General features: G+C 43.1%; 1 protein-coding gene across 1 annotated transcript in view; it reads left to right on the top strand.

Annotated features, from left to right (window-relative positions):
- Positions 1-10929, top strand: part of Tekt5 (tektin 5) — a 63267-nt gene that overhangs the window by 2154 nt on the left and 50184 nt on the right. The window lies entirely within an intron of this gene.

Genomic DNA, 10929 nt, shown 5'->3' with positions numbered 1-10929 from the left:
TTTCAGCTGAGACACCACTTTGCATCTCTTTTGTGCTGAGTGCTCAGGGGCCCACCCGCCTGCACTCAGCCAGGCTTTGTGTGGTGACAGGAAAGAAATGCCTGCTGCTCTTCAGCCTGCTCACGCTTCACCCCACCTCGCCAGGCTGGAAAAAAGATCAAGTGCTCCACACTAAAAAGTTCAAGAAAATGAAACGGACCCCTCCATCTCGGTCCAGTTCTCCCCTCTCCCCAGACAGATCCCTGTCTCACCTGGATGGAATTCTCCATTCCCTTGGTGGGAGTGGAAGGGTAGAAGCTAGGTTTCCAAACAGATTCCCAGGTCTCAATCAGAAAGGCTGAGCCAGGGAGTCTTCGTCTCGCTCTCACCAGAGTAATTATGTCCACTCCAGTTCCGTGACCCTCCTTTTTTTTCTTTTTTTCTTTTTTTCTTTTGGTGCTAGAGATTGAACTGAGGGCCTTAGCACTGAGCTACATCTTCTACCCTTTTTAATTTTTGAAGCAGGGTCTCCCTCAGTCTCTAAGTGGCCCAGGTTGGGCTTGAACTTCTGATCTTCCTGCCTCGGCCTCCCAGAGTGATAGGGTTACAGGTGTGTGCCACTATGCCCAGCAATGGTCGTTCTTAAGGCAAGTGCTCCTTGGGGCTCTATTCATGGCTCCTTCTAGTCACACCACATCCTGCCTGGGTGAGCAGCTGTATATCCGTGGCATCATCCAATTTGAACCATTCTTTAGTCTTCGTCTCTAGCCCCTGTTTCTCCTTAGTTCAGATCTGTATGTCCCAGCCCACGCTGTGGATGCTGGCGATAAAGGTCCAGACTTCTCTCACCATTTCCAGTTTTGGACTTCTTATCTCTACTAATGGTGCCCACTTTGTTAAGATTTCAGGCCACAAATCTGAGTTCTTCCCCTCTTCCCTGTATCAATTACCAGGTGCCGTGTAACAAATCAACCCCACACGCAGCTGTTTAAACCAACAGTGGCTCATTATTTCTTATGACTCTTCTGGTTTCACCTGAGCTCACTCAGGTGGCTTCGCTTAGGAGGCAGTTAGCATGGTTTTTACGTGACACCCAGATGCTCGCATTTTATTGGTCAGAATTACTCACATGATCGAACCCAAAAGGGTATAGGAAGTACAGTTTTCTCAGCCCAGCTACATGTTGCTCTGCTGGAAGTAGACGAAAACCCAATCAGTGGTTGTGGTGATATCTCTCCCAGTTCCCCAGGTCATTTGTTTCCCCATCCTTTTCCCCACACAAATCAGACCGTCACTCCCGCTGCTCATTAATCTTCAGTGGCTCCCAGTGGCCACTTTTGTGTTCAGTGACTTCCACAATTCACTTCTACCCCTCCAGCCTCCATTCTTGCTGAGTACCACTGTGAAGGGTGGGCTCTACCCATGGAACAGCTGGCCTTCCCAGCCCCCTAGTCAGGTCTACCTCTGGCTCTCACAGACTTATTGCCAGTGATGTTCCTCCCCTGCTGTCTGCCTGTCCAGCCTTGCCCAGTTCCCCATGACGCTCAGGTCCCCGCAGCATCGCCTTCCCAGAGCCGTTCCTGACTTGTGGACTTAGCTGTTTTCTCTCTTCTTGAATACAATGTGTTCTAGAAGTCTGAGCGCAATTTTCTGTTCTAAAAACTTCCAAAGTATGAACACTACAAACATTCAAAATCAGCATTTGAGATCTGTGAGTTTCTTTTACATTTATTTAGTTTTATGTGTTTGAAGGACTAGATTTGAATTTTTAATTAATTTCAGTCCCTTTGCTTAAGACAACAAAATTGAAGTTAAATGTTAAAGTGTTTTAAATCCACAAAACTAGGTGCCAAAGACTTACATTTTAAAATGATTTTAAAAACTAAGTTTGCAAAACTATAGAGACAGCAAAAAGAGCAGGCATTGGGGGTGAGAAGGAAGCCAGGAGTTTGGGAGGGAGGAGTAGGGGAGCAGAGGGGGTTTTGGGGGTAGTGGCACCACTCTGCGTGACACTGCCATGGTGGACACTGTCGTTATACGTTTGCTGAATCCCATAGAATGTGAACCCAGAGTGAACCAGGATGTGACCCGTGGACTTCAATTATGATAGCATCACATGTGAACCACACTAATGCAAGACATTTAATAATCAGGGCAGCTAGAGGGCAAAGGGGAATATCTGTGAATTCACCAGTCTCTGCTCAGTTTTTCTCTAATATCTAAAACTACTCTAAAAAATAAAGTCTCTTAAGTTTTTGAAAGTGTGTTTATACTTTTGCAGTTATGAAAGCTTCAGCCTGCACTGAGACTTTCAGGACACCTCTGTGCACCTGCCATCCCAGGGCTTCTCAGCCCAGCCACACCTTGCAATCACCTGGGACTTTTCAAATTCCTCATGCTGGGGTCCCCTTCCCCCCACCATTTGGGTAGAACCTGGAGGTGGTGTCTGGGCAGGTTTAAAAAGCTCTTGAGGGCTTTTAGTAGTGGGATCACAGACTTCTAGGTAGGGAGGAGTGAGGCAGGTGGTTACACAAGAGTTTGCAGTGTATGTCTGGCGTCAGACATGGGTGGAAATCCTGACCCCACCTCTCCTATGCTGAGTGACACTGGACAAACCACTTCCCTAAGCCTGGGTTCGCTCATCTGTAAAACAAGGATAATAAAAGCATTTGCTTGACAGAGTTTCTGGGGACAAAGTAGTGCATACAAGGCAAAAAGAACAGGCCATCTGGGGAGGAAGGGCCCCACATTTATGTTTAAGGGAATTTAGGAATGTAGGTTAGAGCGGCAGAGATCAGGTTCTGCACCTTCATTTACAAATTAGGGGAACTGAGGGAACTGAGGCAGAATAGATGAGAAGATGAAACAAAACCAGAGCCTGGGTCAGACTAGATAAAAACAGCTACTGAGTCATCAGGACTGCAGTGTTAAGCAGGGTAGGTGGCCAGCAAGCACCCTTTGGAGTCACCACTATTCCAGATGCACAGGAGTTACCTGCAGTTCCAAAAATGCACCAGTAGGTGGAGATATTCTCCTTATTTAGGATCAAGGTAATCCGGAAATGGGAAAAAGTTTAGGAACATTTTCTTCCCTTCCTTTGGGTCCAGCAAAAATGTCTTCTGTGTCCTCTTAATATGTTAATCTTTCCTCTATCTTCTTGAACATATAGAATACAGTTAAAATAACTTTTAAAATGTCCTCCTGTACTAATTCTATTATCTGTCATTCTGGTTTGGTTTTGATTGATTTCCCCTTCATTATGGGTGTATCCTGCTTCTTTGCGCACCTGAATTTTTATTGAATGTCAGACACTCTAGATTTTAATTTACTGACTGCTGAAAATGTTTGTACTCTTACAAATGCAGTATTCTTGATCTCTTTTTCTAGGACATAGCCAATTTACTTGGAAATACTTTTGTCATTTTGGGACTGGCTTTTAAACTTTATTAAATGGGACCAAAGTGGTACAAGTCTAGAGCTCTTTTTGCCCTAAAATTGAGGCAAACTCTGTGTGGGTATTTGACTCACTACTACATGAATCATAAAATTTTCTCCCGTGGTCAGTGGGATCAAGAACTATTCCCAGCCTTGTATGAGCTTCTGGGATTGTTCCCTTTAATCCTTTTGGGTGGTTCATTTCCCAGCCTGGGGTTGTTTGCTCATGTCTGTGTTCTCATCAGTACTCAGCTAGAGACTCGGGGGGCCCTGTGCAGACCTCTGGGGGTCTTCCCATGTTGTTTTCTGCTCTTGCACACTGTCCTTTACTCTCCACCGTAATGGCATCCTCCTTCCCACTTCTGTCTCCTTGAGAAGGTTGCCGGACTCTTTGTTACACTGTTCTCATATCTTGGACTGGAACCTGCACCAGTCTTCTGGAGAGATCATAGAATTTACTTTATCTGTTTCCCACTCTACGGGATCACTGTCCTTCACTCTGATGTCCATGGTCTCAAAAGTCGTTTTTTATATGCTTGGGGCCTTTTTTGAGTTGTGTCGTATAGAATGGTAAAATTTATCCTTATACCATCTTGACAGGAAGTGGAAGTCTTTTTAGGTTTTTACTGATGTATACACATATGGTGAGTTTACTGAACACAGTTCTGCAGGAATTTTAGCATGCATATATGCATGCATCTGTGGGCAGAGTTCCGGAGAGATTGCTGGGTCATTGGATGCGAGCCTGTGCTGGTGCTCTATGCACCAAAAGGCTGCCTTCTGAAATTCAAAATGGAAAAAAAAAAAGCAGCACTGCAGAATACAATTTTAGGTTCTGAATGACACAAACTGACGTGGAAGCCTGATATGAACACCAAGCAGCTCCCTCCTGGATTTTCTGTCTTCCCTGGGTGTGTAAGCAAGTGTATCCCTGTCTCGCTGGTCCGCTCTGCACTGCTGGGAGCCACCTCCAGTCCCAAATTTTGAGTCTGAGGAGGGCAAGGGTAATGAACAGATTCCTGCTTCACCCAGGGGGTGCCCAGGGAGTGCTACTGGCTGAGTCACAGTGGTGCCAGTCCTTGGTCTGCAAGAATCTGCCCTCCCTCCTTCTTCTCCATCCTTTCTTCCTCACAGGGAGCCCAGGCCTGTGACATCATGAGACTATCTAGTGGCACGTGGTCTGTGTAGAAGTGCTGAGTCCACTGCAGCAGGCCCCTGACTGTGTGTGTGTATGTGTATGTGTGCACACGTGTACCTGTGTCCAGGAGGAGGGGGTGGCACCAGGAAGTTCTCCTGGCAAGATGCTCTGCTGTGATCTAGGAAGGACTCAAACTCATCTGAGCAAGAGTTGGTGCCATTTGGCTGCTCTGATGAATCCCCGGAGCCTAGGAGATGCTTCTCCAACCCCAGGCAGTTCCGTCTTCTTATTCCACAGCCACCAGTCGGGGCTCTGCATGTCCGCGGCTCGGCGGCTCACCAAGGTTATAATGTATCTCCTTTGTCTTTGTATTCCTGGTGTCCTCTCGTGCCTGACCTCACACACCATGCACAGACACACACGTGTGCTCTCACACACATTCTCACACCCATCCATTCTCACAAGTCACACATTCTCAGCCGTATACACACACATTCATATACTCATATTTGCTCACTCACACATCATTTTATAAACACACATTCACATACTTACTGCTCTCTCACACAGACCCATATCTCACCACATACACATGTGCATATGCTCACACACTCCTGTTCACTCACGGCCACTTACTCATACACACTCACATTCTCCCACAAACTCAGACATTCTCTGCCCCGCATTCCTTTACACACAGCCATACCTCATTCTCTCACACGCACACACATGCACGCTGCTGGCCCATCCCTGACCCCCAGTGACCTCAGTGATGTTACTTGTGTCGAGAGGACAAGGACACACTACCACTTGGCACTCTGCCGCTTCCCCTGTAGCCACGCAGCAATGCTTGTAAGCTGAGCAGTGTTGGAGGTGGTGATCCATTGTCGTGGTTTCAGATACAGAATGTACAAAAGTGCACACTCAGAAGGTTCCCCTGCTGCATCCTAGCTCCCTTGCCTAGAAGCGACCAGCACTACCCTGGCCTGGGTTCTTTCAGCACTACTCAGGGCTCTGCAAAGTTGTGTGACTGTCACTCTAATTGCACCCACATGGTACATGTCAGGCCCCTGCCACTCCCTCTGGCCTCTCACCAGCCATCAAACTGCAAGATCCTTCCCCATCAGCACCCATGGCGTTCCCAGCCCGGCACTGCCCAATACAGTACAATACCCTCTGGCCACACGAAGCTATTTAAACTTAAATATTAAAATTAAATGAACTTATAACTGTTATTCTACTGACGAGCCATATTTCAAGTATTCTGTAGCCACATGTGGTTCACAGCTACCAAATCAGGCATGCAGAACAGCACATTTCCACTGTCACTGCAGAAATCTACCACCAACAGCGGGGCTGCTTTGGCCATCACCTGGCGGCAGCCTTGAGGCCTTTCTTCCTGCACAAAGGTGGCTTTCCCTTTAAATTCACAGACCTGGAGCCACTCTTTACAACCCAGGGAGCCCAGACAGACCCATGCAGGTTCCAGGCAGACTGAAGGGAAGTAGGTCCCAAGAAAATTGACATGGAGTCTCCAAAGGGTGGGTGTCAGAGTAGGGAGGGAGGATCAGGAATTGCACTCCTGGAGACATGAAGGGCTCCCTCTTACATCTCCCACGAAGATGGGGATTCTTCAGCCATGTGGTATTTCTGAAAGAGGAGTTTTTCAGCCTTGTGGTTTAAGAGAGATAGAAAACAGTCTTCTGGTGATGTGTCAGGGGTCTCCAGCAGCAGCAGGGATTTTTTTTAACACCCTACTAGCTAGGCATGGTGGTGCACACCAGTGATCCTAACATTTGGGAAGCTGAGTCAGGATGATTGCCATAAGTTCTAGTCTGGACTGGACTACATAATGAGTTCCAAGCAGCTTGAACCACAAAGTGAGACCCTGCGTCAAAAAAGCAAAAAAAGACCGCTCCTAGGACAGAGGAGGTGAGCCAATCCCAGCACCCAGGAGGAGGCTCCCCAGTCACCATTACACTGCTCCAAGGGCAGAGGAGGTGAGCCAATCCCAGCACCCAGGAGGAGGCTCCCCGTCACCATTCCACCACTCCTAGGGCAGAGGAGGTGAGCCACGCAGGTGCCAGCAGCAACTCCCCCCACATGGAAATGAGAAGACATGTAAACAAGCCTCAAAAACAGACTTCCAGATCACCTACAGCAACCCCAAAGGGAAAAGAGATGTAATAGTCTGATACTCAACCACATGGACTCCCTGAACTGGCAACAAAAGAGGATCTGGAAAAAATGAAATTAGAAATAATTTCTCAGATAACAGCAAAGATTGTGCCCAAAGAGCAAGACATGATTAATAAATCTAGAGAGGGCACAGATAAAAAAAATAGAGAATCTGAGGAACACGAGGGAATCCCAACATAGGAAACAAATGGAATCCATAAAACAGATGCAAACAGATTTCCAGGAGATTAAAAACTCCATTGAAAGTCTACACAGCAGAATGAACCAATGTGAGGATAGAATTTCAGATATAGAAGGTAAGATTGCAATTAGTGACCAGGAAAAGAAAAATTGCTTTAAAATTGTAAGGGACCATGACAAAGCAATCCAGCAGCTGCTAGACGATGCAAAGAAGAATAACATAAGACTGATTGGAGTCAATGAAGAAACAAGAGAGAGTGCAGATGACATAAAAAAAAAACTTCACAGAAGTGATGGCAGAAAACTTGCCAAGCAGGGGAAAAGAACTTGACGGACAGATAAGTGAGGCATATAGGACTCCAACTAGCTTTGATCAAAAAAAATCTACACATAGGCATATTATAGTTAAGATTCCAGAAACCCAATAGAAGAACAAAATTCTACAAGCAATGAGAGAAAAGAAATGAATAACATAGAAAGGAAAGCCCTTCAGAATCACAGCAGACTTCTCAATGCAAACCCTCAAGGCAAGAAGAGCTTGGAGTGATGTATTTCAAGCCCTAAAGGAAAACAGCCTCCAACCCAGATTGATGTACCCTGAAAAACTATCTTTCAAAATTGATGGAGAAATAAGATACTTTCATGATAAAGAGAACCTTAGGAACTTCATGAATACCAAACCGGCACTCCAAAAAATTTTAGACAAAATCCTAGGAAGAGACAATGAGGATCACAAGCCCAGGAAGCCCAGCAGAATGAATCCATTGGGCGTGACAAATTAAACACAAAGGGAGAATCCAAAAAAAAAAAGTCATGACAAGACTTTTAAAACTTTTAACTTCATCTCCCTAATGAGGGTATAATTCAATCTTGTTATTGTACTGATTAGTGTTTTTCTGATTCTAGTGTTGCACACCTTTCCTTGTGCTGTACTGGTTATTTATCATCTTATGTCTACTTTTTAATTGGGTTGTCTATTAATAAGCTGTAAGAGTTCTTTATATATTCTGGGCATAGGTTATATGCATTGTAAATATGGTCTGTTTAAGGACTACTTTTCATTTTAAGGATGTCATTTAAAGTTCTAAATTTTGATGGAATCTCATTTATCAATTTTTTTTATACATCATGTTTTTTGTATCCTAGGAAGTTCTTGCCTACCCCAAATTCATAAACATTTTCCTTTATAATTTCTTCTTCAAGTTTTATAGTTTTAGTTTTTCATATTTAGGTTCATAGATCCCTTCAAGTTATTTTTATGTATGGAAATAAAGGGTTGAGGTTAATTTTTTTTAATATGGATACCAGGTGTTCTAGTGCTGTTTGCTGAAAACACTATCTTTTCCTTGGCTCTTGAATTGAGTTTATATTCTATAAAATGTTAATGTTAAATAATCTTTCAAAACTCAGTGGACCATATATGTGTGGTTCTATTTCTAGATTCTCTTTTATTCCAGTGATTTATATGTCTTTCCTTACACCAACAATGCCTTGATTATTGTAGCTTTAGAAGATGTCTTAAAATTAGGTACTAAATGTCTTCCAACACTGTTAATTTTTATTTTTCTTTTCACTTTTCTAGATCCTTTGTACTCCTATATAACTTTTTAATTTCAATATCCAATTCTTCATTTATAGCAAGTATACATAGACCTGAATTTTTATATATACCTTGTGTTTTCTAATCCTACTAAATTCAAATACAAGTTCTAGGGGCTCCTAGAGATTTCTTAGTATTTTCTCTGTAGATGATCGTTTCATCTATATATATAGATTTTGCTTCTACCTTGCCAATCCTATCCTAATTGTGTTATTTTATTGCCAGACTATTTTGGTTTAGGCCTATGTTTCAAAGTTTAATGGACAGGTGAAGAGTAGGCATATCTGTCCTTGTTCCCCACCTTAGGGGGAAAGCATTGTATTTTCTCCATTCATATAAGACGTTTTTGCTGGAAATATGGAGTACCTGTCTGTAATCTGTTGAGAAGTTTCTGTTCTATTTCTAGTCTCCTGATAGCTTTTACCATGAACAGCTGTAGAATTCAGTCCAATACTTTTTCTCCAACTAGTGACAGGATCATATGGCTTTCTCCTTTCCTCTGTTAAAATGATGACTTTTGGGGGTGGATCTTCCAATGCTGAACCAACACTGCCATCCCTATAACAAAACCACTTTCTACATACTGCCAGATATGACTTCTAATAATTTGTTTTGTTAAACAAATTTCTATCTATGTTCATACTGTTTTCTTCTATTATCTTTATCCAGTTTTAGTATTAGCACAATGTTGATTTCCTAAAATGAGGGGAGAAGTGTTCCTTTTTTTTTTCCTGCTTTAAATGTTTGATATAATTTATCAGTTAAAATGTATATGAGCCTGTTGTTGTCATATAGGTAGGTTTTCAAGCTAGGAATATACTTTCTTTAACAGGTGCTATTCAAATTTTATATTTCCTCCAGAGTTAGTTTCACTAATTTGTCTTCCAAGGTACTTCTTAGAAGTTGTCAAATTTATTTCAAAACAGATTTTTGAAATATGCTTTCTGTATCCTTTTAAATTCTGTAAAATCTGTGGTAATGTCTCCTAGATCTTAATATTGTAATTTTAAAAATGTATAATTGATACTGTGTAATAGGAAGTAAAGGTGTAAAGGAGCAGGGGAATTGGGAGGGGTAGGGGAAAGGAAGGAAGGGAAAAGAAAAAATATGAGAAAAGGAAAAAAATGGAAACAAAGTCTTTGCAAATCGGGAAGGGTAGAGGGGGTGAAGGGAGGGCAGGGGAAGGGGAAAAAAATAAGAACCAAGATACTCGTGTGATGGTACAAGATCCCAATGATGTATGTAACTGTATTTTATACCTAAAATGTACCAATAATCTTAATGGAGGAAAAAAAAAAAAGCAAACAAAATACGTAAAACATCCTCTTCTATGCAACACTATTTTCAGTAATAATTATGTTTTAGATTAGATATCTAGCTTTGAAAATTAAAAGAACATGCATTTCAATTTTGAGGATATTGTTTGAATTCAAAGATTTCATGTAAGAACTAAAATAATCATTTTCCAAGTAAAAATACTACTCCTCTCAGGTTGCACTCTACTTTGCTATTTGACTGTGGCTCAAATTACAGCAGGCAAAAAAAAGCAAACACAAATATGCATATACATGTATAATAGCTTGTCAGAAATATGCAGTATGTGCAAAGTCAGACATCAAAACTTTTGAATTAATTCATTTCTCTAAGGAGCCCCACCTTGTTTAGGTCAAACCAGATTCCTCCCCCCCAACCCCACCCCCCCATCCCCTGGTACTGGGGATTGAACTCAGGACCTTGTGCTTGCAAGGTAAACCAGATTCCTGAATGGCCAACAGGGAGATGAGTTAGCTCCTCTGCTGTCTCACTTTCCCTTTGTGGGGACAGACTTCCAGTGTGGTCTGTTCCAACATAGCTCTCCAGGTCCTTCAAGCAAGTGACCTGGAGCCCAGGTGAGCAAGGCCTGGACACTTCCGGCCTACAGAGAGCCGTCCACCGTGGGAGTCACAATGGGGCATTCTTTGGCCCCTCTTTGGACTGGTCTAAGATTCCTCCCCTGTCGGAGGGCGATCAATCCTCCAACTGCCTAGAAAGGGGGATGACGAGGGCTAAAGAAAAAAGACAATAGGGACTTGCGTAATTTCCAAGTATACAGAGGGCTAGGAGGTCAGGGCCTCAGAGCAGGCAAAGACAAAGACACTCCGAGAGCTTGCCACTATTTATTGTGTTCACAGGGAGTATCAGAGGACTCAGTGGGTGGTGATAATCTAAATTGATGAGGATCTCATAATCGAGGATATATCAGATGACTCAGAGGATAGCAGTAATCCTATGACAATGAGGGTCTTATGCTGATGAGGAGCTTATGTTTATTAGGACGGTGAGCTGAGCAAAATGTTCTTACAACAGTAGGTGGGATGAGTTAAGCTGATAAGGAATTTGTCCCTCCCCAGGTGAAACC

The sequence above is a fragment of the Heterocephalus glaber genome, unplaced genomic scaffold (assembly GCF_053883595.1).
Source record: "Heterocephalus glaber isolate CG9 unplaced genomic scaffold, H.glaber_assembly_v1.0 deba00001781, whole genome shotgun sequence".
Taxonomy (NCBI): domain Eukaryota; kingdom Metazoa; phylum Chordata; class Mammalia; order Rodentia; family Bathyergidae; genus Heterocephalus; species Heterocephalus glaber.
The sequence above is the reverse complement of the archived record's forward strand: the minus strand, read 5'-3'. Positions and strand labels throughout refer to the sequence as shown.